Raw genomic sequence first — 27,883 nt, forward strand, 5'->3', positions numbered from 1 at the left:
ACCACACATGATAGGATTAGATACAGTGGCTCAGAAGGCAGTATCACACATGATAGGATTAGATACAGTGGCTCAGCAGACAGTATCACACCTGATCGGATTAGATATAGGGCCCAGCAGACAGTATCACACAAGATACGATTAGATACAGGGCCCAGCAGACAGTATCACACATGATTGGATTAGATACACAGCTCCCAGCTCGCTGTCATTGCGTCTCCAGCGCTGGACCCAGGTTAGGTAAGAATAATAATTTTGCTTCTTTGTGTTACTGATTATTTTTGTGGTTTTTTACAGGTTCGGTTGTTGGACTTCGGATTCGAGGACTTCAATGACGGCGTTTTTTTTATTCTCAATAAAATGGTTAATGAGGGTTGTTTTTTTATTTCAATAAAATATTTTTTCTATGTGCTTGTATCTTTTTCAACTTTATTATCACCGCCTTAGTAATGGCCGCTGGCTGACTGACAACCTCCACTACTAAGGCGGGGCTTAATGTTAGCCGGTGCAGAGGCTACTCTAACCCCCATTATTACCCCGGTACCCACCGCCACCAGGAGTACTGGGAAGAGACGGGTACGAACCAGTACCCGACCATCTGTAGTGACGGGCAGGCACCGGAGCGGCCGCAGGCTGGTAGTATTAGGCTGGGGAAGGCCAAAAACAGTGGCCCTTCCCACCCTTGTAATGCTGCCTGCTGCTGCCGTGTTGTATCTGGCTGGTTATGAAAATTGGGGGGGACCCTTTCCCATCCCTTTCCCATCCCTTGGTTGAACTTGATGGACATGTGTCTTTTTTCAACCGTACAAACTATGTAACTATGTAACTATGTAACTATGTAACCCCACATCGTTCTTTCCAATTATTTTTTATTTTATTATTTTTTTAAATGACGTGGGGTCCCCCCCATTTTTCATAACCAGCCAGATACAATAAAGCAGCAGCAGCCTAGTATTACCAGGATGGGAAAGGCCACTGTATCTGGCCTTTCCCCTCCTGATAATACCAGCCTGCGGCCACCCCAGTGGCCGACCATCACTAAGCCCTGCCTTAGTAATGGATTCTGTCAATCAGCCAGTGGCCATTACTAAGGCAATAATAATAAAAAAAAATACAAGGACATAGAAAAAATATTTTATTGACATAAGAATCTCCACAAACCCTCCTTAACCATTTTATTGAGAATAAAAAAAAATGCAGTCATCGAAGCAGTCCTTGAATCTGAAGTAGTCCAACAACCGAACCTGCAAAAAAAAAAAAAACACACAAAAAATTAGTAACCCCTTAAAAACCAAAGCAATTATTATACTTACCTTTCCTGGGACCAGCGCTGGAGCCGCAATGTCAGCGAGCTGGGCCCTATGTCTTAGCCTATCACATGTGATAAAGTCTGCTAAGCCACTGTATCTAACCCTATCTATAGCTATAGGGTCGTAGTGCTATAGATATCAATATAAATATATATTTATTCATACACACACACAAATCTTTTTGGGGCTATTGCCCCTGACGTTTTAATACCTTAGCGACACCCCTGCCTGCTAGTGCTGCATCGTTTTTGTCACTTAGGAGACCCAGCGATGCAGTTGAAAGCAGCGGGCAGTCAGCCATGAGAAGTTGTGGGGTGTTCAAGAAGGACTTTTGCATCGGGGCCCATGAGCCTTTAGCTACTCCCATGATTAAGTGGCTGTAAATTTAATTGAAAACCGTTTATCTAACATCTGTCTATTATGCAGCTTCTAGTTTTAAACAGAAAGTAATGTAGGAAAGCCAAAAATTATTTTCAGCATAGGACATACAAAATATATATTCAGTAGTGTCACATTTGCTTTATGTCTATGGTAGTACAAGATTGGCAGTTTTTTTTTTTTTTAGAACATTTTAACTTATTTCACTGTAACTCCTGACACTGTACAGAATTATTTTTTTTATGATTTCATATACAAGCAAACTTAAGTATCTTCAGTGTTATTGACCTACAAGTATGCTTGCTTTACAGGGTGATGTATTTATGTATTTGTGCATGTTTTTGAATGCTTACTACTACTAATAACATAATTGAGAAATAATGGCTCTGTTGTCATTGCTAAAGCATGTGGGTCCTGAAGACACAATAAAATAGTTGCCTAGAGCAAAAAAAAAATCTATAATTGACATATTTTAACAAGTAATTTTGCTGTCAGTTTACAAGATAAGAGTGACTGTAAAACAGGTCTGACAGAAAAATGTGTAAAAAGTGACATTTTTGGTAAGTTTGGTTAGTGCTCCAGATTAAGCCTTAACCATGGTAGAGTAGAGTCTGTCTTTCCAGTATATCTCCAGTAATTTAAAACTTGAAGCGAGATATCAATAACTTTTTATAGTTCATTAACAAATAAAGAGATGTAGATACAATATCTCAAAGCATTATTCATCAACTTGTGCCAGATGCTCAAGTTATTAAAATTGGCAATATTGAGTCCCATGTGTACCTGAAACGGTGTAAACAAAAATCCTAGCAGTAAGAAAAAAACGAATAGTAACAAAAAACGGACTGTTAGGTTAAGGAGACAAATTGTGCTAATCAAAAAGGGGGTCTATATTCCCCTGCAGTAACATCTGACAGACTAGTGCAACTCATAATGTATGACTGCCAAACTGCTATTTGTGAAGATCATTTGATGTCAGCTAAGAAGATAGCTAATGAAAATTCTGCATTGTAACAACGGCGTAGCCAGAATTTGTAAGGGAAAAATTGCTTCCATAGTTGCCAACATTTGATATATTTTCCAGGGACACTAATGGATGTGTCCTATAGGAGTGGTTTATCTGGTGGGTGTGGCTAATTGGGCTTTCTTCACAGAATTTCTGCATACAAATAAACAAAAAAAAATATCTACACTAGTTTGGCTGACAACTTCTTTGGTGGCCATTATCTCACTCTGGTTATCTGATTGTATACAGGCAGGTGATGTCTCACTTAACCCCTTAAGGACGCAGCCTAGTTTTGGCCTTAAAGAGGCTCTGTCACCAGATTTTGCAACCCCTATCTGCTATTGCAGCAGATAGGCGCTGCAATGTAGATTACAGTAACGTTTTTATTTTTAAAAAACGAGCATTTTTGGCCAAGTTATGGCCATTTTTGTATTTATGCAAATGAGGCTTGCAAAAGTACAACTGGGCGTGTTGAAAAGTAAAAGTACAACTGGGCGTGTATTATGTGCGTACATCGGGGCGTGTTTACTACTTTTACTAGCTGGGCGTTCTGATGAGAAGTATCATCCACTTCTCTTCAGAACGCCCAGCTTCTGGCAGTGCAGATCTGTGACGTCACTCACAGGTCCTGCATGGTGTCGGCACCAGAGGCTACAGTTGATTCTGCCGCAGCATCAGCGTTTGCAGGTAAGTAGCTACATCGATTTACCTGCAAACGCCGATGCTGCTGCAGAATCATCTGTAGCCTCTGGTGCCGGCTCGTCTGACACGATGCAGGACCTGTGAGTGACGACACAGCGTGATCTCTCGAGAACACGGCTGTGTCTGCACTGCCAGAAGCTGGGCGTTGTGAAGAGAAGTGGATGATACTTCTCGTCAAAGCCCAGCTAGTAAAAGTAGTAAACACGCCCCGATGTACGCACATAATACACGCCCAGTTGTACTTTTACTTTTCAACACGCCCAGTTGTACTTTAGCAAGCCTCATTTGCATAAATACAAAAATGGTCATAACTTGGCCAAAAATGCTCGTTTTTTAAAAATAAAAACGTTACTGTAATCTACATTGCAGCACCTATCTGCTGCAATAGCAGATAGGGGTTGCAAAATCTGGTGACAGAGCCTCTTTAAAGGAACAGTGTCATCACAATTTTTTTTTTAAATATGTTAACGATGTTAGTGCTTTATTAAAAATGTTTAGATTTATTTGTGTGTTTGTGTTTTACTTTTTCTTATTTTTACACTTTTTCTTCCCTATGGGGGCTGCCATTTTTTTTTCCATTTCTGTATGTGTCGATTAACGACACATACAGACATGGAATACGGCAGCCACAGTCCCATAGGGACTGCGAACGGCTCCCGTCCCATCCACTTCAATGTACGCCGTCTGTGTGGGAACTGCGCATTCGCCGCTCCCACACAGTCCAATTTGAAATGCGCGTGGACCGGAAGTCGCGCCCGGACAGTAAGATTACTACTTCCGGTCGCGGCTTCCGGACTTGTGCACTTGGACCAGCGGCAGCAGACGGAGCGGACGGGCCGGAGGGAGCCGCGGCGGCAGGAGCAGGTAAGAGATTTATATGTATGTTCGTGTTTGTGTACGTTTACTACTGTATGTAAACCTACTACACTGTGTGTTAGCTCAAAAAATGGCGACACACAGTGTAGGAGGTTAGACCGTTCAAACCCCTCGTTTATCCCGGCACTAGCCAGGATAAAGGAGGGGGGGGATGCTGAGAGCTCACTAGAGCGAGGGCTTTTTACCCAATTTTGCAGCATAAAGCAATGTGGTTGCTTTACCACATGCAATGCTGCAATTTTGGGAATAGCTCCATCTAGTGACCAGCAATGGGAAATATTATAAATTAGAATTAATTTATAATATTTCCTGACTCGTGAAAAAAATAAAAAAAATGTGAACAATGTTTAATCACCTACACACTAAATGTTTAATTAAAAAAAAAAAAACATGTTTTTCTGGCAACACATTGCCTTTAAGGCTCAGAGCCCATTTTTCAAATCTGACATATTTCACTTTATGTGGTAATAACGTCGGAATGCTTAAACCTATCCAAGCGATTCTGAGATTGTTTTCTCGAGAGACATTGGGCTTTATGTTAGTGGTAAAATTTGTTCGATATATTCAGTGTTTATTTGTGAAAAATTGTAAAATTTAGAGAAAAATTTGAAAAAATAGCATTTTTCCGAATTTAAATGCATGTGCTTGTAAAACAAATGGTTATACCAGCCAAAATAGTTACTAGTTCACATTTCCCATATGTCTACTTTAGATCTGCATAGTTTTTAGAGCATTATTTTATTTTTATTGGACGTTACAAGGCTTAGAAAATAAACAGCAATTTCTCATATTTTTAAGAAAATTTCAAAAGCCTTTTTTTTAAGGTACCTGTTCAGTTCTGAAGAGGCTTTGAGGGGCCTATGTATTAGAAACCCCCATAAAACACCCCATTTTAAAAACTAGACCCCTAAAAGTATTCAAAACAGCATTTAGAAAGTTTTTTAACCCTTCAGGCATTTCACAGGAATTAAAGCAAAGTGGAGGTGAAATTTGCAAATTTCATTTTTCTTGCTGAATTTCAATTTTATTCTATTTTGTTTCTGTAAAAAGAAGGTTTTACCAGAGAAACACTACTAAATATGTATTGTCCAGATTCTGCAGTTTTTAGAAATGTCCCACATGTGGCTCTAGTGCGCTCGTGGACTAAAACACAAGCCCCAGAAGCAAAGAAGCACCTAGTGCATTTTGGTGCTTCTTTTTTATTAGCATATATTTTAGGCAGCATGCCAGGTTTGGAGAGGTGTTGAGGTGCCAAAACAGTAGGAATCCCACAAAACTGACCCCATTTTGGAAACTGCACCCCTCAAGGAATTCATTTATGGTTATTGTTACCATTTTGACCCCGTAGTTTTTTCACAGCGCGTATTTGAATTGGGCTGTAAAATTAAAAGAATGACAATTTTTCCAATAAGATGTCATTTTTGATCAAAATTTCTTCTTTTCACAGGGAACAAAATGCCCCATTTTGTTGCCCAATTTTTCCTGAGTGCGGCAATACCCCATTTGTGGTGATAAACTGCCGTTTGGGCCCATGGGAGGCCTCAGAAGGAAAGGAGCGCTGTGTCTTCTTAGGAGTCCAGATTTTGCTGGATTGGTATTCGGGTGCCATGTCGCATTTGCAGAGCCCCAGAGGTATCAAAGCAATGGAAACCCACCAAAAGTGACCCCATTTTGGAAACTACACCCCTCAAGGAATTTATTTATGGGTGTTGTGACCATTTAGACCCCACAGTTTTTTCACAGAACTTATTTGAATTGGGCTGTGAATTAAAAAAAAAAACTTTTTTCCAATAAGATGTAGTTTTGGCTCAAAATGTCTTATATTCACAAGGAATAAAATACCCCAATTTGTACCCAATTTGTCCTGAGTTCGGCAATACCCCATTTGTGGTGATAAACCGCCGTTTGGGCCCATGGGAGGCCTCAGAAGGAAAGGAGCGCTATGTGTTCTTTGGAGCCCAGATTTTGCTGGATTGGTTTTCGGGTACCATGTTGCATTTGCAGAGCCCCAGAGGTATCAAAGCAATGGAAACCCACCAGAAGTCACCCCATTTTGGAAACTACACCCCTCAAAGAATTTATTTATGGGTGTTGTGACCATTTAGACCTCACAGTTTTTTCACAGAATTTATTTGAATTGGGCTGTGAATTAAAAAAAAATTTATTTTTTCCAATAAGAGGTAGTTTTGGCTCAAAATTTCTTAAATACCGCATTTTGTTCCCCAATTTGTCCTGAGTGTGGCAATACCCTATTTGTGCTGATAAACTGCTGTTTGGGCCCATGGGAGGGCTCAGAAGGAAAGGACCACCATGTGGCCTACTGGGAATTTTCTGGTGCTAAGTCATGTGTGCAGAAGCCCCTGAGGTATCGGCACAGTTGAAACCCCCGAGAAGTGACCCCGTTTTAAAAACGACACCCCTTAAGGCATTCATCTAGAGGTGTAGTGAGCATTTTGACCCCACAGGTATTGTGTAAAAGATAATGCGCAGCAGATGCTGCAGAGTGAGATTTGCAATTTTCTATATATATGCCGTGTGAGTGTCCGACATATTGTGCCCAGCATGTGCCACCGAAGACATACACCCCATAAACTGTAATGTGGGTTCTCCCGGGTACGGCAATACCCTACATGTGGCTGTTATTAGCTGCCTGGGCACACGGCAGGGCTCAGAAGGAAAGGACCACCATTTGGCCTACTGGAGCTTTTCTGGTGCTAAGTCTTGTACGCAGAAGCCCCTAAGGTACCAGTACAGTTGAAACCCCCGAGAAGTGACCCTGTTTTAAAATCTACACCCCTTAAGGCATTCATCTAGAGGTGTAGTGAGCATTTTGACCCCACAGGTATTGTGTAAAAGATAATGTGCAGCAGTTGGTGCAGAGTGAAATTTGCAATTTTCTATGCATATATGCCAATTCAGTGTCCGAAATATTGTGCCCAGCATGCGCCATCGGAGATATACACCTCATAAACTGTAATGTTGGTTCTCCTGGGTACGGCAATACCCTACATGTGGCTGTTATCAACTGCCTGGGCACACAGCAGGGCTCGGAGGGGAAAGATGAGGAGGGGTAAGCTGTGCGAAGTGGATCAGAGCGAATAAAACTGGGGTAAATTAAAAATAAAGGGATGAATGATAAATTTGAAAACACTCTTTCATACAGAGCTCTGGTTTTTCGGGACACGTGTCACATTGATATATTGTGTCCTTCCTTATCCCCCTCTTATAGCAGACTCTGCACCTCTTTTGACTTTTTCCCTTCTTGCCAGTTTGGGGAACTTCTCCTAAAAAGTGTTGCCCTGGTACGATGCCTGTGGCCCCGCTTCCAGAAGTACTGTAAGGCTTCAGGACTTGATCTGACAAGTCCACCCGTCCCACGTACCTATTGTAGTCCAGGATGCAGTCTGGTTTGGGGGTCCCTGTACTGGTACCTCGTACAGTTACATGGGTACTGGTGTGGCATCTCCCTGGTCTTGTACTTGACACACATCATGTTGCTGCTAGATTGTGCCCTGCTCTCACCCCTTCTGAGCTTTGCCCTGCAGAGTCTTAGGGAGGCCTCTCAGATTTCTTCTAGCAGTGCCGCATGCCACAGTACTTCTGGAAGCGAGGCAGTTGAAGAGTGGGACGCTGGTATAAAAATTATCCAGGTAGAGGTGGTAACCCTGGTCCAGCAGTGGGTGCACCAAATCCCACACAATTTTTGTATTAACTCCCAGTAAGGGGGGGCATTCTGGGGGCTGAATACTGGTGTCCTTCCCTTCATATATCCTAAATTTGTAGGTATACCCCGATGCACTCTCGCACAGCTTATACATCTTCACGCCATACCTTGCCCTCCTACCCGGCAGGTACTGGCGGAATTGAAGCCTCCCTTTAAAATGTACCAGGGATTAATCTATAGAAATACACTTCTCGGGGGTGAATGCTGGGAAAACCGGGCACTGAAACGGTCTAATAGGGGTCTCCGTTTATACAAACGGTCAAACTGGGGTCATCTCGGGGTGGGCGCGGCTTATTATGAGTATAATGTAAGAAGCGAAGTATTGCCTCATTTATATTTTATTTTTTCATTTCCAGCTCAGTTCTGAAGTTGCTTTGAGGGGCCCATATATTAGACACCCTTATCAAACACCCCATTTCAGAAACTAGACCCCTCAAAGTATTCACAACAGCATTTAGAAAGTTTATTAACCCTTTAGGTGTTTCACAGGAATTTAGAGCAAAGTAGAGGTGACATTTAATTAATTTAATTTAATTTATTAGGCACCATGTCCGGTTTGAAGAGGTCTTGTGGTGCTAAAACAGTGGAAACCCCCCAAAAGTGACCCCTTTTTGGAAACTAGAGACCTTGAGGAATCCATTGTAGTTTTCTTGGGGTGCATGCGGCTTTTTGATCAGTTTTTATTTTAATTTTAGGTGGCGTAGTGACTAAAAAAACAGCAATTTTACTATGGTTTTTTATTCTATTTTTTTTACAGCGTGCACCATGCGCTATAAATGACATATTCACTTTATTCTGCGGGGCGATCCGATTACGGTGATACCAGATGTTTATAGTTTTTTTTTATGTCTTTTGGCATTTACACAATAAAATACGTTTTGTAAACAATCATTCACTTTTCGTGTTACCTTATTCTAAGAGCCAGAACTTTTTTATTTTTCCATCAATAAAGCCGTGCGAGGACTTATTTTTTGCGTAACGAATTGTGATTGTGGTACGGTTTATTATTATGTTCTTTTACGGCGTTCACCGAGCGGGATAAATAACGACATCGTTTTGTAGTTCAGGCCGTTACGGACGCGGCGATACCAATTATGTATAGTTTATTTGTTTATTTATATATTTTTATTAATAATAAAGGACTGATAAGGGAAAAAGGGGGATTTTTACTTTTATTACTTTTAAATCTTTTATTTTCTTATTTATACACAACTTTTTTTTACTTTGTCCCACTAGGGGACATGAGGGCAGGAGGCTCTGATCGCTATTCTAATACACTGCACTACATACGTAGTGCAGTGTATTAGAGCTGTCAGCTGTTCGCTGACAGCAAGCATAGTGGGTCCTGACTTTGTCGGGACCCACTAGGCTTCCGTCGATGGCGTAGCCAGAGTCCATTGTTAGGATTCTGGTTGCCATAGTCACCATCGCGGCCCGCTATCGTGTAGCAGGCCGGCGATGGCAGCTTAACCCCTAAGAAGCCGCGATCGCTATTGAACGCGGCTTCTAAGGGGTTAATCGGCGGGGACCACCGCGATCCGTCCCTGCACACTAAGCTGTGATAGCCTGCTGTCGGAAACAGCAGGTATCACAGCTCAAACACGCGCCGGGGAAAGATGGCGCCGTGTTTACTCAGGTCAGTACTATTACTGACCTGAGCGCGAACAATGTACTTAGCGCGACGTAATAGTACTGACCTGAGCGCGAAGGGGTTAATCACTGGGGTCTGGGAAAACTATGTGGCAACCTCTATGGGAGCTTAGTGGCAACCATATTAGCTGTTACTCAGATTTCCCAAAACGGATATAACTGGGCAAAGGCTCCAACGGACTTGAAAGAACGTGATATTTCAAGGTCTTATAATTAAAGTCATAACTTCTATAAATATAACCTGTCTTTACCTGTCTGAACATATCCACAAGCCAAGCCCTTTATATTACAAGCTCTAATAAAAAAAAAAGGGCTAGGTGATATGTGCTGCCACAACTGGTAGCTTAAAAACCAGCGTAAAAAGTGCCACACTCAGTGCCCCTTGTAGATGATGTCCCACACTGCCCCCTGTAGATAGTACACACACAGCCCATGTAGGTAGTGCCACAATGCCACCAGTAGATAGTGCCACACACTGCTTTGCCACATTGCCCCCATTGCAGATAGTTCCACATATACCCCTGTAGATAGCGCCACAGTGCGCTCTGTAGATAGTGCCACTGTGCCCTGTGTAGATAGTGTCACAGTGCCCTCTACAGATAGCGCCACACCCCCTGTAGAAAGTGCCACAGAGCCCCTTGAAGACAATGCCACACAGCCCCCTGTAGATAGTGCCACACAGCCACCTGTAGATAGTGCCACACAGCCCCCTGTAAATAGAACCACACACAGCCCCCTGTAGATAGTGCCACAGAGTAACCTGTAGATAGTGCCACACAGCCACCTGTAGATAGTGCCACACAGCCCCCTGTAAATAGAACCACACACAGCCCCCTGTAGATAGTGCCACAGAGTAACCTGTAGATAGTGCCACACAGCCACCTGTAGAAAGTGCTCCATAGCCCCCTATAAATAGTACCACACACAGCCCCATGTAGATAGTGACATGCCCTTTGTGGATAGGGCCACAAAGTCCCCCTGTAGATAGAGCCATACAGTTCCCCTGTAGAAAGTGCAACAGAGCTGACCCTGTAGATAGTGATACCACCCTGTAGATAGTGCCCAGGTGCCCCCCCAAACAAATAAAAAAACGTATACTCACCTAGCCCCATTCCCACGAAGAACGGAGCTCCATAGCCTCCTTAGTCCTGCAGTTTATGATGTGTTGAGATCCTTGCATAGGCCGGCGCAATCTAGTGAAGTCATCACGTTGGCATGTGCAGGGATCCTGTCCCTGCATCTTAAAGGCTGCCGGTCTAACATGGCCTGTAGCCTAGTGAATAGCAAAGCAGTCAGCTAGCTCCCTGCTCTGCCATAGTATTCAATTGCATCTGAGTCCTGAGGACGCAGATACAATCGAATATGAGTGGTCGAGATTTGCCGTGACAATAAAATACAATACAATAATTTGACCGGATCGTCTCTGTAAATTCAAGACAGTCCTGGCAAATTTGGGACTGTTGGCAACTATGAGCTTCATTGACAATAAACTAGACTGTAGATCTTCTGCACAAAGGATAACCCACCTCGAACTGTTGGAAAGCAGAAATGACACCACCATCTTTTTTCTCCCGAAAAAAGGAATTGTGTTCCTGCACATAAGTAGGCCCATAGCAGCTACTACGTCTGCATCAGCTATTGTTTAGTCCATACATTGGAGAAACATTGTTTGATCTGAACATTTTTGGATCTAGCTGTCTCATACTTAGTGAATACTGAAAATACTAGAGAATGTTGAAAATTGTAATCCTTACAGCTATCATGGCACACAGGATACAGAACCTTTGCATATTAACACTAGGTTAGTACAACGTTGCTCAAACACTTGGGAGATGGGGAGAGTGTGTAAAGTAGTCCTGGGAAGCAGATGGTTGGGTAACTTTTGAAGTTTGCGTGCACTGGCCCTTCAAGAGGCGGCTGGAGCGCGCGCACACTCGGAATCGGGCGGCTGTAAGCCACAGATAACGAAGGACGTTGGTGGCCTCGTGAAGGCAAAGGTGGCCGACAAGGTACGGAACCACTGACAGATGTGGAGCCCGCATCCGGCTTTACAGTACCCCCCTTACGCCCCCAGTTTTCTTAGGTTCATACCATATGAGGAACTTCTTGATAAGAGCTAGGGCATCAATGTTCTCTTCAGGTTCCCAAGCTCTCTCCTCAGGACCAAAGTCCTTCCAGTCCACAAGATAAAAAGTATTTTCTCCAACCGTCTTGCGGTCCAGAATCACCTTGACATCAAAGACATCAGCCGAAACCGTACTGGCTGTTCTGGTTGATGATCACGGCTTTCAGGAGAGATACATGTAAGGAATTGGAAATTTTGAGGGTAGGAGGCAAATGTAACTTGTAGCACACTGGCAAGACTTCAAAGAGACCGAGAAATCTAGGAGCAAATTTGTAGGAGAGAATTTTCAGGCGATCCATCGCCTGCAGGATCACAGACTTGGTTTGCTGCCAGATCTGGAGAAAACTCCCATAAAAAACATTAGCTGCAGGGACTTGAGATGTAGCAGGTACAGGAAGAGGAACATGAGGATGTTGGCTGTAAACAATCAAAAATGGAGAAGTAGCAGTAGATTCACTGTTGTGATTATTGTACAGTAAGAGAATTCGGCCCATGGAAAGAGATGTACCCAGTTGTCGTGTGAGCAGATAGGAAATGGTGACGATAATTTTCAAGCACTTGGTTAATTCTTAAAATTTAGCCGTTGGATTGCGGGTGGTATGTAGACAAAAAGTCAAATTTCACATCTAGATGTTTGCACAGGGCTCTCCAGAATTTGTATGTGAATTGCACACACTGATCAGACACGATATGAGGGGCAATCCGTGTAGACGAAAGACATGTTGAATAAATAAACTTGCCAGACGAGGAGCTGAGGGAAATCCAGACAGGGAAACAAGATGTGTCATTTTCGAAGCACAGTCCACAATAACACAAATAGTGGAGCATCCATCAGTGAGAGGATGTAATCTGTAGTGAAATCCATGGCAATGTGTTGCCTAGGGCTGTTTGGAACTGGCAAGGGCTGGATCAGACCCGCAGGTCTGAGTAATTTTATTTTGAGCACACTTGGTACAAGAGGAGACATAGTGGCAAGGTGGGCCACCAATAATGGTGAGAGATAAAGTCTTACGAATGCCCGAATAGCCTGCCAACTTGGGAGTTATGACCCCAGTTGAAAATTTTCTTCCTGTCAATTTGGCGAACAAAAATGTTCCCAGGGAGAATGTCTTTGATCTGTAGAGGGTTAACTGGAATAATACAGGAAGGATCAATAATAAGTTGAGGATTCTCTTCTAGGTCATCTGTCTCAAACGAAAGAGACAGTGCATCAACCTTGACATTTTAGTCAGCAGGACGGAAATTGAGTTGAAATTTGAATCTGGTAGAAAAAAAGTGACCATCTGGCTTGACGTGGGTTCAGACATTGTGCAGACTGTAAAAAAGAGTGAGATTCATGTGATCAGTGTAGATGACAATCGGGTGAGCAGAACTCTCTAGCAAATGCCTCCACTCTTCTAAGGCCATCGCTATTCCTCAGGTCCCACGAGCTGCTCGCCCCGAAGTAACAAAGGGGATTACATATATTAAGGGATGATGGGGATCACATTACATATCTGAGGTGCGGTCAGGTGATTCTGTGACCACTCGCAGAGAAAGCTGGTGGGCGGATAAAAACTAAAGGGGATGGAAGAACTAGTGGGGAGGGCCAATAGACAGATAGAGGGGACAGAATAATGACTAAAGTACAGCCCTGTGTTGTTTCGGAAGTGAGTGAGGTATCAACACAGGTCTGTGCGTATACTAACACTCGTGCACGAGTCTTTGTCGAAAGAAAAAAAGACGCAGATGAAAAGCAGAATTCCGGCGGGGCAGAGATAGGGTGAACAGAAAGAAATGTGTTCAGATTTAATAACGGATGTATATTCCGAACTTTATTCAATATTTACATAGAGTATTCGTTCAAAACTTATCGGATGTCCATTCACAGAAGCCACTTCTTTAAGCAGTAGTAGGTAAATGGAAACAATCCCCTAAGGCTTGGTGTATAAAATTTTCGGCTGCTCCGGAATCCAGATAAGCGGCAACAGGATGAGATGCTTCACCTGTAAAGATAAGGACTGTAGTAGAAAGTCTAGGTGAGAATTTTGCAGAGGGAATAAATTCACTTAGGGCAGTCTCTCCTATCAACCCCAGGTGCTGGAGTTTCCCGGCTTCTGAGGACACTGACACACGTAACGACCCTTTCTTCCACAGTGCATGCAAAGATTAGCGGAAAGTCTGTGCTGCCGCTCTTGGTCCGATAATCTGATCCGATCAACCTGCATAGGCTCTTCAGAGCTAATAGCAGAAAGAGGTAACAGGGCTTTCTCAATATTAGGTGCCAGTCTACAGAACCTTCTCTCTCAAAGGACTTCCTGGGAGCGCCCTTGGAACCTCATATCAATGCGTGTAGCCAGAAGAATCAGGGCATCAATGGTAGAAGGGGGATCACGACCCGTCAGTTCATCTTTAACTCTACTGTCTAATCCCTGCCAGAAGGTTGCCACCAAGGCCTCATTGTTCCAATAGAGCTCTGCTGCCAAAGTACAGAATTGTATTGTGTACTCTCCTACCGTCTAACCTCCTTGGCGAAGTGACAGAAGTGAAGCAGCGGCTGAAGAAGTACAGCCAGGTTCCTCGTACACACTGCGAAAAGTTTCTATGAAAAGCTGCAGATTTGAAGACTCCGGTTCCTCACTTTCCCAGATAGGATTCGACCATGCCAGGGCCTTGCCAGACAACAGGGAGACAATGAAGTCTACTTTGGTCTGATATGACGGAAACAGATGAGCATGTAACTTGAAATGTATTTTGCATTGGTTGAGAAAGCCTCGACAAGTTTTCGCTTCTCTATCATAATAGGGTGAAAGTGGCAATGAAATTCCAGCTCTGGAGCTGACTGGAGCTATGACGGGTTGAGGAGTAGATGGAGCAGCCCCTTGTGGGGTTGCCAGGGATGTAACCGGACCAATGTTTCGGCGCATGGCGATGGTATTGACTGCTTGTAGAAGCTGATACTGGTGTAAACCAAAGTCTTGCATGTCCGCCTGCGAGAGTTAAACTGTAGTCTTGGGTTGACCAGCGGGATCCATGGTCTGAGCAAACTGTAACGTCCAATTGGGTTGTGGATCCACTGGGCTACTCCACGGTAATGGAGTAGCTGCTGGCCAGACAGGTGTAAGACAGTCACAGGTAGATGGTACTTTGGTAGCAGCTGGACACAGTCCGATTGCAGGTAGCAGATATAAGCTGGTGCCGGACTACTGGAAGCAGGGTGTTACCACATTACTGGAAGCAGGTTGGTGCCGGAATACTGGAAGCAGGCTGGTGCCAGATTACTAGAGACGGGCTGATGCCGGATTACCGGAAGCTGGCTGGTGCTGGATTACTGGAAGCAGCCACAGGATACAGGGTACAGGATACCGACTGGTTGCCGACACAGGGCCCAGGATGCAGGATACCGACTGGTCCCAGAGACAGGGTACAGACTGGTCATGGACAAATGGCACGGGAAAGAGGACTGTTCACGAACACAGGACTAATCATGGTCACAGGACTCAGGATACAGGACTGACTGGTAACAGACACAGGATACGGAACCTTTGCAGGCTAACGCTAGGTTAGAAGACCATTTCTCAGGCACTTGGGATAAGGTGCCTTAAGTAGTCCTGGGAAGCTGTAGCGGTAACCTTTGAATTTTGAGTGCATTGGCCCTTTAAGAGACGGCAGTAGCATGTGCACTAGGAATCCGCCGGCCCTTTAGCCGCAGATGACATAGGACGTCGGTGGCCTCGTGGAGGCAGAGGCCACCGAGCAAGGTACTGGACTCGGCGGCGGGGACCGCTGACAGATGTGGGGCCCGCTGCCGACGTTACAGTGTGGAACAAAATGTCATCATATTGTATGCTTGTTGAGTTCCTGTATTGTAGTTCTGAATCCTTTTGTGGACCTTTTTATTTTAGTAGAATGCTACTCCAGGAATTTTAAGAGAAGTCTATAGTCTTTTAAAAAATAAACAAGAAAATGTTGAAACAGCAAACGACCTTGACCCTTTAAGCACACTTCTTGTATATAGCACAGTGGTGTATAATAAACGGTGGAGCACAGCTCATGTTAGCAAACATAATGCAGGAGAAAACATTTCTGTATTCATCCTCTGCAAGAAAACCTGCAACACTACATTCTCTAGGAACACATAAAATACTTTGATAAAGTTCCACTGTATATACATGAATACTGTAAATATGCTACTGAAAAGGCTTCATTAACATTTGCTTGCTATGGGGCAAATCTTGACTTCTTAAGCTAACCTTATGGATGCAAAAAACATACCAGCTTCAACTCAACTTAAAGTGCTGAAGGATCATTTCAAAACATACTTAGTGATGTGTTAGAATTCTAGTCATATGCCGGTCAGATCTGTCTTCCTTCTGGTTTAAACCAGTTCCTACCATATCAAAAGCTACTGAGAGTTACAAATTAGTATATTCCTTTATTTTTAGAATGTGATCTATGTAGGAAATATACTGGTATGACCGGCAAACATCAGGAATGATATCTAAACTGATCGAATAGTGATATTTCCTATCATTAACGCATGATAAGTAGAAGGAGCCCCCATTGTCTTCACAATGGCCTCAACGGTTTAGACATACAATATAAAAGAGAGAGAATGCTCAAGGTGTAAATGGGATATGTGAGATGCAGGCTTTATGATGCTGCCTTTAGATAAGCATTTGGTCTGCAAGTACTTAATACAGTATATGTATTATGGAGAACATATTAGTGTATGTGTGGGGTACTGAGTGCATTTAGAGACAAATACTAAAGGACGTTGTAAATGAATAAAGGAAAAATGGTAGGTATCTTGGATTTTTTTTATCCACACTAATAAATTACACTGTCACAGATTATATCTGTTCTCTGGAGATATTCATTGGATATTATATTAGAAAGATTTCAGTGGATTTGACATTAATAGGCTTTTAGGTTTTCCTGCTAATACTAAACTAATGCCAAATTACTTGCTTGCTTTCTATATAGCAGTGTCAGAATTTTACACACGATGCACATCATAAGGGGGTTTTCTCAGCAGAGACAAGCTTTTTTCAGTTTAGAGCCACTGGCGTGGCTAAGATAAACTACAACATTTCCCCTACAGATGAATGTCCACCCATAGGCTGTGTTCATATCAGCGTTGTGTTTGCATTGAGGGGTTCCGTCTGAGATTTCCATCGGGGGAACCCCTCAAAGAAAAGGCAAATGCAAACCATAGCTTCCGTTTACATTACCACTGATCTCAATGGTGAAGGATACTTTGCTAATGGCTTCCGTTTGTCACCGTTCCGTAAGGGTTCCGTTTTTTTTGATGGAATCAATAGCACAGTCGAGCTTAGATGTTCAGATGTCAGACGTGACCACAAAGATTCTCACCCCATTTATTGCAATGCCTCAGCTACAGATGCCCGCTAGAGTGCCTAAAACACAGATGCCTTCAGGGTGCTTCTTACAGATACTCCCTCAAAATGCTCAAATAGTTGTTCGCATTTAAAAAAAATTCCAGGGACACTTGTGAAGCATAAAAGGTGCAATATGTGTTGCAAGCGGAGCATTTGCACTGTCTACACTTTACATAAAAATATAGACAATAAAAGTGGTGTGGTCCTATAAATTTGAATGAAAGTGAGTGTTTCTGGGCAGTTCTTGTGGTGGAACAATGATGGGACTTGAAAGTCCCACGTTTTGGGATTCAAATGCTGGTAAGTATGGTTGCACACATTTTTCTGGAAGATGCATTACGGTATGAAAGTTTCAGGAATAAAAATAAAACTGGCACGTTTGACTGGAATAAAAAGATAATCAGCGCATGTCAATGGGGGAATGTGTGGCCTGATTTCTGTCTGAGCTGCAAGCTGCAGAGACTTCAAGAGAGGTTTTGCTTAGTGGGGTGAGTGTGCAGTAAATTGTGATTTTGCAAACAGGGCCATAGTTTAACAAAATGGAAAAACTAAGGTTTGGTTATTTTTCTTTTTGCATTGTTGTTGTATTCTGTACTAAAGAAAATTTCAACTAAGGCTTCATTCACATTTGCGCCAGGGTCACGTTCTGACGTTCCAGCTGAGTTTTCAATTGGAACAGGACCCTGACTGACACAAACAGAAACCATAGGTTTCAAAACGACGGAGCCCTTGCACAACGGAGACAAAAGGAAACCATTGGTACTCATCCGTCAGCATTGAAATTTGTGTCAGTCAGGGTTCCGTTCCGACGGAAAGCTCAGACGGAACATCAGAACGGAGCCCTGACGCAGATGTGAACATAGCCTTAAAAGGGGGAAAAAGTAAATAGTTATATATTTTATTTATTTTATTATCATTATACCCATTTAAACATGTGCTCCATGGACAATTTTACTAGGTGTGTGTCTTGTACAATGTATGCATGCCTTAGGGTATGTTCACACGGCCAAATTTCAGACGTATACGAGGCGTATTATGCCTCGTTTTACGTCTGAAAATACGGCTCCAATACGTCGGCAAACATCTGCCCATTCATTTGAATGGGTTTGCCGACGTACTGTGCAGACGACCTGTTATTTACGCGTCGTCGTTTGACAGCTGTCAAACGACGACGCGTAAAAATACAGCCTCGTCAAAAGAAGTGCAGGACACTTCTTTGGACGTTTTTGGAGCTGTTTTCTCATAGACTCCAATGAAAACAGCTCCAAAAACGGACGTAAAAAACGCCGCGAAAACGGCGCGAAAAACGCCGCGAAAAATGCGAGTTGGTAAAAAAACGTCTGAAAAGCAGGGTCTGTTTTCCCTTGAAAACAGCTCTGGATTTTCAGACGTTTTTGTTGACTACGTGTGAACATACCCTTAAACAGCCAGTTGGGGGTGAATATCTCAGCACTAGATGCACACATTTTGTGTATTTGGAAGACCAGGTTTTCCATCTACATATGCAATTGCAATACTCAAGAGCATTGCAAACCTGGAGAGGAGTTTAGAGCTCACTGAGAAGGCAGGCACTGGTTGGTGCCAGCGAGATAGAGGTGGTTAGGTCAGACAGATGCTAGTAGTAGGAGATTCTATTATTAAGCAGATAGATAGAGTGATCTGTCATTGATATTGTGAATGCTGAACAGTTTGTTGAAAAACGGCCGCGTAAAAGTGCAGGACATTTCTTGGGACGTTTATGGAGCTGTTTTTCATTGACTCTATAGAAAACAGCTCCAAAAATGGCCATAAAAAACGCAGCAAATATCGCGAGTGGCTTAAAAACGTCTGAAAATCAGGAGCTGTTTTCCCTTGAAAACAGCTTTGTATTTTCAGATGTTTGTGAACACACCCAAGAAGTGACCTGCACTTCTTTTTCGCAACCGTTTATTTTCAAAACGGCCGCGTAAAAACACAGCCCATCGGAAGACAACACCATTTTTCCCATCTAAATCAATGGGCAGATGTTTGGAGGCATTCTGCTTCTGATTTTTCGGGCGTTTACGGCCCGAAAAATGGCCGAAAACACTCTGTGTGAACATACCCTAACTGCTTGGATCTGAGATAAGTCCTATCTACTATTGCAGTATATTGTACCAGTGATCAATCGATCATCTGTTCAAGTTCCCTAGGGAGACAAAAAAAAAAGTCAATAGCAGTTAAATAAAGTTTAGTAATGTACATTAAAAAAAAAATATATATAGATATATTCCAAGAAACAGGCAGCATTCTAGAGATGTAGCAAAAATAGAAAAATGTGCTTTATTCCATCAGTCAAAACAGCAACGCTTCAGCTCTACCATAGAGCCTTTCTCAAGCTGGGAGAAAAGCTCCATGGTAGAGCTGAAACTTTGCTGTTTTGACTCAAGAAGAGGCCGTACTGAAGAGAAAAAAAAAGGAATAAGGGGAGGCCTCCATGACTAAAATAGATGGGAGGGACACAGAGTTGGCTGACCTATGAGAGACCAAGGATGGGGACAGCAGGAGGGCTTGGGGGAGGAGAGGTGGGGATTGAAGGGGATGTACCTGTTTCCTGTTTGTGCTCTCCCTCTCTTCGCCAGGACACAGAAGCAGGAACATGTTCACCATCCCTGCTGCGTCTGACGAGGAGGCGATGGAGTTGCTGCGGGCCGCGGCGGCCTCTCAAGGTCCGGGATGGCTCGGAGCGCGAGTGGCGACGCTGCTGCAGGGACAAGCGGGCGCTCCGGACCAGGATCGGGCAGAATCGTCCGGAGCGGGCGTGGCGCGGTCCACCATGCCGGCGGTCTCGGGGCCGCTGGAGCAGGCAGAGGTCCAGGACCGGCGTTCCAGAGGGACGGGCAGGAGAAGAGGAGCCTCCGTCTCCCCCGTGACTCAGGCCAGGGCCGGCACTTCCGGAGTGACGCGCAGCACGAGGCGCTCGCACCCGCCTGCACGGCTGAGTCCGGAGGACATCCCGCGGGCACGGCGGCGCAAGAGGAGCCCCTCGGTGGACCCTTCAGGCCAGACACCAGGGCGGCCTGCCGCTGCCCTCCCGTCTGGTCCTGGGAGGAATCCCAAAACGCGGCAGCGCCCGGCGGCAGCGACGAGGAAAACGAGGCCTCCACTTCCGGCCACACCACCTCCTTCTTCGGTACGTGGCGGAAGGGCAACGGCGACCCTGCACGGCGATGGGCCAGCCGGAGGGTCGGCTCATGGCAGCAACGAGCGGGCAGTGGATGTGGACAGGAGCGGAGGGCGCAGGATGAGGTCGGTGGTGAGAGTGCCAGGGACGGAACAGCGGGAGGCTGGTTCAGCAGGACGGCTGCGGCAGGAGATGGAGCTCGGCCAGACGGATGATGCGATGTCGCCCCCCCTTTTCTTGGACGGAACTTGGAATTCCCCGTGCACACACTGCCAATGCGGACAGCGCCAGAGGGAGTCCGGAGCATTGGAGGACGGTGAGCGGCGGGCCTCTGCACGTGGACATGGGGGGCCGGCTGACGGGTTCACAGCCCCTGGGCAGCCTGGTGAGTTGACACCTACGTTACCTTTTCCAGCTTTATTGATGTCGGGTATCGGTGTAGAGGGTGTAGCGTCGGCTAACGTTGCGGCGGAGTCAAGGGCCCCGGGGTTACAGGCGGGCGCAGGGGGGGATAGTTTGACGTAGTTAGTGAGTTGTTTAAAGGCATTGGTGGGGCGGCTAGTCGGTTTCCCTTCCCAGGAACAGGCAGGCGTGGCGCCGGCCGCGGTGTCGGGGGGCAGTGTTGGTAGCGCCCCGGTTATGCAATTTGGAGGGGGGCTAGCCGCGTTGGCAGCGGTGGCAGTGGCGGCGGCGGTTCAAACAGACTCGCCAAAAGAGGTAGATAGGGTGCGGCTGGATGATCGCGCGCGCGGGGAGGTGTACGTATGTTATGAGGGCCCGTTAGGGGCGCATTTGAAGCAGGAAGTTAAAGAAAAGATTTGGAAAGATGAGTACGTGGAGATTTTTTCGTTGCTTCCGCTGGAGAAGTTTAATTTGGATAAGGTGAAGCGGGATGAAACCAAAAAGGATGAGGAGGAAAAGAGACGGTACAGGTTGATTCCAAAAACATTCGTCAATTGGATGCAGGCTTTTGCAATTTTGGCGAGTGTTATTGTAGAAAAGGCGCCAGAAAATTGTTCCAGCTTATTCTGTTACTTGGACGCGGTGGGGGAGGCGCATCGGGTTTATGGGGGACAGGCTTGGCTTCGTTACGACGAACAGTTTCGGCAGCGGAAGGCGGTACGGCCGAATATACGGTGGGATCATAAGGACATAGCCTTATGGTTGAAGGTGACGGCACTTTATAAGCAAGGGCAGTCCTTTCCTGTGAGCGGGAACGCAGCAGGAACTTCCGACGGGAATAGTCCGGCCTCAGGTTCCAAATTTGGAACGTGTTGGCAGTTCAACGAGGGGCAGTGTAAATTTGGAGCAGCGGAGCGTCAAAATGTTTTAAAAAGGGGAAACGACAGGGGGGAGTTAGCGGTGCGGCTGGTCATGGGGGAGACTCCGGTGAAGCTCATAAAGATGGCCCCCTTTCTAAGTAGATACCCTAACAAGGAGGGGGCGCGGTTGATTAGTTTAGGTATTAGTTCTGGTTTTGTTATTCCGCCCCCTTCGTACGAGGTCCCGTTCACGCAGCGCAACCTTAAGTCGGCATATCAGCAGGCGGGCGTAGTCTCGGAGAAACTTAGGAAGGAGATTCATCTGGGCAGAATGGCGGCCCCTTTTAGCACGATCCCAGTTCCGGGTTTGGTGGTGTCACCGTTGGGAGTGGTTCCTAAACGGGAAGGTAACTAATTTAGGCTCATTCAGCATTTGTCCTTCCCAAAAGGGGCGTCGGTTAATGATGGCATTGACCCAGATCTCTGTTCCGTGGTATACACGTCGTTTGATGCGGCGGTAGCGTTAGTACGAGGTTACAGAAGAGGAGCTCTGATGGCAAAAAACGATATTCAAGCGGCGTTCCGTTTATTGCCGGTCCACCCGGACAGCCAGCGGTTGCTGGGGTGTTACTGGGAAGGGGGTTACTACATCGATCGGTGCCTTCCCATGGGTTGCTCGTTGTCGTGCGCGTACTTTGAGGTTTTTAGTTATTTTTTGGAATGGGTAGTTAGGGAGGTCGCTGGGGTGGAATCGGTTATTCACTACCTCGACGATTTCTTGTGTGTTGGCCCGGCGCATTCGGGGGTTTGCGCGAATTTACTTGAGGCGGTCAACTGGGTGTCGCGGGAGTTCGGGGTCCCCTTTGCTGTGGAAAAAACTGAAGGTCCAGTGACGACCATTTGTTTTTTGGGAATTACAATAGATTCTGTGGCAATGGAGTGCAGATTGCCTGAGGATAAGTTGGGGGATCTGCGGTTAGTAGTGGAGCGAGCGTGTCGGATTAAGAAAATTACACTACGGGAATTGCAGTCCTTATTGGGGAAGTTGAACTTTGCTTGCCGCATCATGCCGATGGGCAGGGTGTTTTGTCGGCGGTTGGCAGCGGCGACGGCGGGGGTGGGGGAACCCCACCATTTCATTCGTATGACGGTGGAGCACAGGGAGGATTTGCGGGTCTGGCTCCATTTTCTGGCACAGTATAACGGTCGCTCGCTGTGGATGTCACGGGCGCTGGATAGCTTCGATTTGGAACTGTTCACTGATGCGTCCGGGGCGGTGGGGTTCGGAGCGTTCTTCAAAGGGCAGTGGTGCGCAGGAAAATGGCCGGTTGAGTGGGTAGAGACGGGTTTGACACGTAACTTGGCCCTACTCGAACTGTTTCCCATCTTGGTGGCAGTCACCGTTTGGGGAGACAGGTTCCGGGATAAGAAAGTGCGTTTTCATTGCGATAATCTGGGGGTGGTGATGGCTATAAATAATACATCGGCGTCGTCCCCTCCAGTGGTTCGCTTGTTGCGTCAGTTGGTGCTTGCTTGTTTGAGTTTAAATGCGTGGGTGGTGGCGGTGCATGTTCCTGGGGCGGAGAATTGTATTGCTGATGCGCTTTCTCGCTCGCAGTGGGATCGTTTCCGTCAGCTGGTCCCGGACGCGGAGTTAACGGGGGTGGAATGTCCCAGTCATCTGTGGGAGCTGGTATCCGGGTGGCAGGTGCATTGATAAAAAGGTCGTTGGCTAGCGCTACGTGGTCATCTTATTCTGCTGGATGGAGGCAATGGGAAGAGTGGGTGAGATCATTGGGTGATGTGTGCTCTGATGAGGATAGGGTGGTGGCTTTGTTGTTTTGGTTGGGAGATGCGTTTGCCCGGGGTTGCACGGTCGCTAAGGTTAATCGCTTTGTGGCGGCCATTGCTTTCGGTTGTAAATTACGGGGATTAGTGGACATCACGAAGCGTTTCTTGGTGGGCCAGGCATTGAGGGGGTTGAGACGGGGTGTAGTGGTGAGGGATAGGAGGCGTCCCGTGTCTTTTCAATTGTTGTGTTCATTGGAGGTGGTGGTGTGGCAGGTGTGTCATTCAGAGTACGAGAGCAAGCTTTTTCGGTTGGCTTTCGCGTTAGCCTTCTTCGGAGCTTTTCGGGTGGGGGAATTGGTTTCGCCTAGTTCGGTAAAAGCGGGGGGGTTGCTGCAGGATAATGTCGATTTGTATGAAGACAGGGTGGAGATAGTGCTGCGACGGTCTAAAACGGATAAGAGGGGGGTAGGACGTCGGGTGGTTTTGTTTGCGGTCACCGGAAATCCGGTTTGTCCAGTGTTGTGTCTCAAGGAGTACTTAGAGGGCTTAGTTCTCTCGGATGCGCCATTGCTGCGGCATGCGGATGGCAAGTTTTTGTCGCGGTATCAGTTCATCTCAGTTTTCAGAAAATGTCTGGTGGCTAGCGGGGTGCAGGCGGAGCAGTATTCGTCTCATTCTTTCCGGATTGGGGCAACGACGGAGGCGGTGAGATGGGGTTTGGATGAGGCAGGCGTGCGGCGGATAGGGCGCTGGGAGTCTGCGCGTTTCCGTTCTTATGTTCGCTTGCACATGTTGTGATATGGTATTGTGTAACATGTTCCGGGTGTGTGCGTTCCGCCTGAGTAATAATTTTGCGCAGCAACGAGTGGTGGTGCGTGTATGTTCTCCATTTGTTTTGCAGGCCGTGACTCATGTATGGTGTGGATTATGGGACACTCCTTTGTGTACTGGGGTGCCCTTCGCGCGGATGTACGGCTCAGGATTCCGCGGGAGGCGGTGGTCTTGCGGTGGATGGGTATATGGGGAATGACATGGAACAGGGTGTTGCCGGAGTTTCATAATTTTGTATTGCTTGATAGGGCACCTGAGGTGCTGGTGTTGCATGTGGGAGGCAACGATTTGGGCCTGCGCCCTTTCAGGGAGTTAGTAAGGGATGTCAAGCATGATTTGCTTTGTTTATGGGCAACTTATCCGAAGTTGGTGACGATGTGGTCTGAGATGGTCCCTAGGAAGAGCTGGCGGATGGCTCGTTCGGTGGCAAAGATTAATAAGGCTCGCATTAAGGCTAACAGGGCTATATCGAGTTTTGTGGCGGGTAATGGTGGGGTTGCGGTGCGCCACTGGGACCTGGAGGCTTGGACAGGCAGGTATTGGAGAGAGGATGGTGTGCATCTCAATGATGTGGGGATGGACATGTGGAGTCTGGCGTTGACTGATGGAATTGAGCGAGCGGTGGGAGTGTGAGGTGGTCAAGGCCTGTTTCGCTTTGGCTGGGGGGGAGTCCTTGAAGTAGGTCGTAAAAAGTGGTGGGGGGGAATGCATCACGGGAAGCACCCCCAATTTGTCGGCTTCTTAGGGTGTTACCCCTTTTGAAAGCTGGGTTATATATATATGGTGGTCATCTGCAAAAAGGTAATTTGGTGCCCCCCGGCCGGGTTACGGCTGGGGGTAAGGTATTTGTGGGCAGATGGCCAAAATTAAGTATCGGTGGCTTCAAGGACTTGCCCCTGTCATTCTGGTTGGTTTATAATGTTATGACCCTGATAGGGTCGCAGTGGGTTATTTAATGTTATGATGAATCCCCTTTTTTGGGGATTCAAAAGTTATGGTATTTAAATTTATTGTTATTTAAATAATAAACGGCTGCTGTGGCCATTAAAATCCAACTCGGTTTCAGTGTCTGCTTTGGGAGGGTAGATTTACATAAGGGGAGAAGCGACTCGACTTATTTGAGTCATGGAATAAAGCACATTTTTCTATTTTTGCTACATCTTTTGAATGATGCCTGTTTCTTGGAATATACATTTTGGGTGACTTTGGTCATGTTCCTGGCGGGCTTGCACCCTCATCTTTATGAACTGACTGTGCGTTTAACATTTTTTTGTCTCTCTCTCTCTCTCTCTCTCTCACTCTCTCTCTGTCTATCTCTCTCTCTGTCTCTCTCTCTCTCTCTCTGTCTCTGTCTCTCTCTCTCTCTCTCTGTCTCTCTCTCTCTCTGTCTCTCTTTCTGTCTCTCTGTCTCTCTCTGTCTCTGTCTCTGTATGTTTTGAATGTTTTGGATCTTAATTATTCCTTCATCAAAATATTAACCTAGAATAATGGCTGAGATGCAGCAGCAGGAACTAGGAAACTAGTCGGGATTGAAGGAAAGATGAACAGAGGAACATACAGAGAGATCTGTGATGAAAACCTGTTCTATAGTGCTCTGGACCTTAGGGTGTATTTACACAGTGCAGTTTTGCTGCGTTTTTTTAGTGTGCGGACGAAAACCACATTAAAAATGCATGCATTTTTAACGTGATTTGATGAGATTTTGCAAATCGTGGCAAAAATGCATGCGTTTCTTGTGGTTTTTTTGGCCGCACTGTAAAAACTGCGGTAAAACTGCACCATGTAAATACACCCTTAGACTGGGTTGAAGATTAACCTTCCAACAGGACAATGACCCTAAGTTCACGACCAGTTGTAGCTTTAGGACAAGTCTTGCACTGTCAGGGCAGTGCTTGAGTGGGGTAAAGCATATAGAACTTGTCTCTGGAGTGATGGTCAGGTGTCCACATACCTTTGGCCAAATATTGTACATACAATATTATCTAAATATATATTTAAGATACAACATGACAATTGTTAGCCAGAAAGGACGTAAGAAAATATACTGCAGTGTATTTACAATGTATGACAACCGAACATACATTATAGTAATAAGTAGGTCAGGGACAAATTAATAATGGGGCTGAATTATCTACAGCCACATGCCTCCCCTGAAAAATAGGCCAAGACACCAAGGCCGTCCCCTGCATATTCCTCCGCAGTGAGGAGCAGCTAGTATGGAGAGGTGGTTGAGCATGCACCCGCTGTTTCATTCAACGTCTATGGGACTTAAGGAAATGTCTAAGCGCTACACTCGGCTGTCTCCATCAGTCCCATAGAATTATAATGAAAAGGCAGCGCGCATGCTCTTACGCCACTGCATTCAAGCTCCTAATCATTGCGGTCATGCAGTAGAGAGGAATAGGGGGCTAACGACCCTATTCTAGTGGTCTGTGGGTGTCCCAGTGGTGGGGGTCCCAGCAATTAGGCATTTACCACCAATCCTGTGGATAGGTAACAAATGTCGATCTTGGAATAACCACTTTAATTTAAGGATCTGGTTTGAGGCCTGATTTAATTTAGGGGCTCTGGTCTGGAGTCTGAATTAATTTTAGGGTCTGGTCTAGGCTCGGTCTGGGATTTAATACCGCTCACGTACCCATCCTGCATGTTCTAGTCATGTGACTGATCAAGTGTATGTTACTAGAACTTTCTAGTTGCAGGGGTGGTATTCAGCCAATTCTACCAGATTCTGCTAAACGGGCTGTTAAAATAGTAGTCATATCGCAGAACAGTGAAGTAGTAGGACACCAACCCGCTTAGGTTCAATTGTATCTATGTACTAAGGATGCAAATAGAATTGCTTAAAAGACGTTTCAGCAGCAAGTACGAGGGAGTCAAGAGACTTTTTTTTATACGCAAGCTAGTGTGTTGTCATCATGATGATTCATGGGAAAGGTGACAGGTGCGATTCAGGGGCACTTAATATATGTTGCATTGTTTCAGTGGACACTTTCTGTATGGCACTATTTTTGGGGCCACCTATATGTGTGCCACTATTTTAGGGGGAACTGTGGGCAGCACTAATATTGGGGTGCACTATGTGTGCATACCTCCCAACTTGCAAGTATCGCAAAGAGGCACAACCGATGCGGCACGTGTAGTGCGCTCGGCAACTTTTTACCTTTTAAGCCATGTCTCTAACCCTGCTCAATCCCCGCCCATACACACCCGGTTCAGCCTACACAGTATCATGCTACCATATTGCCTCCCCACAGCTTAATCCCCTATAGAACCCCCACACAGTATAATGCCACTATAGCTGCCCTCTACACAGTATAACACCCCATAGTGCCTCCCACACAGTATAATGCCAAATAGCAGCCCCACACAGAATAAGGCCCCATAAAGTATAATACCCCCACAGATGCCTCCATACAGTATAATGCCCACACACATTCCCCCTTCCAGTATAATGCCCTCATATAGTATAATGCCCACAGGGCCGATTCTAGCTTTTTTGCTGCCTGAGGCGGAAATTGAAATTGCCCCCTACAGCCTGTACTACATCACACACACACACACACACACACACACACACACACACACACACACACACACACACACACACACACACACACACACACACACACACACACACACACACACACACACAGTGCCCCCAGTAGATAGTACCCCCCATAGAGCCCCTGTAGATAGTGCCCC

The sequence above is a fragment of the Rhinoderma darwinii genome, chromosome 3, assembly GCF_050947455.1.
Source record: "Rhinoderma darwinii isolate aRhiDar2 chromosome 3, aRhiDar2.hap1, whole genome shotgun sequence".
Lineage (NCBI taxonomy): Eukaryota > Metazoa > Chordata > Amphibia > Anura > Rhinodermatidae > Rhinoderma > Rhinoderma darwinii.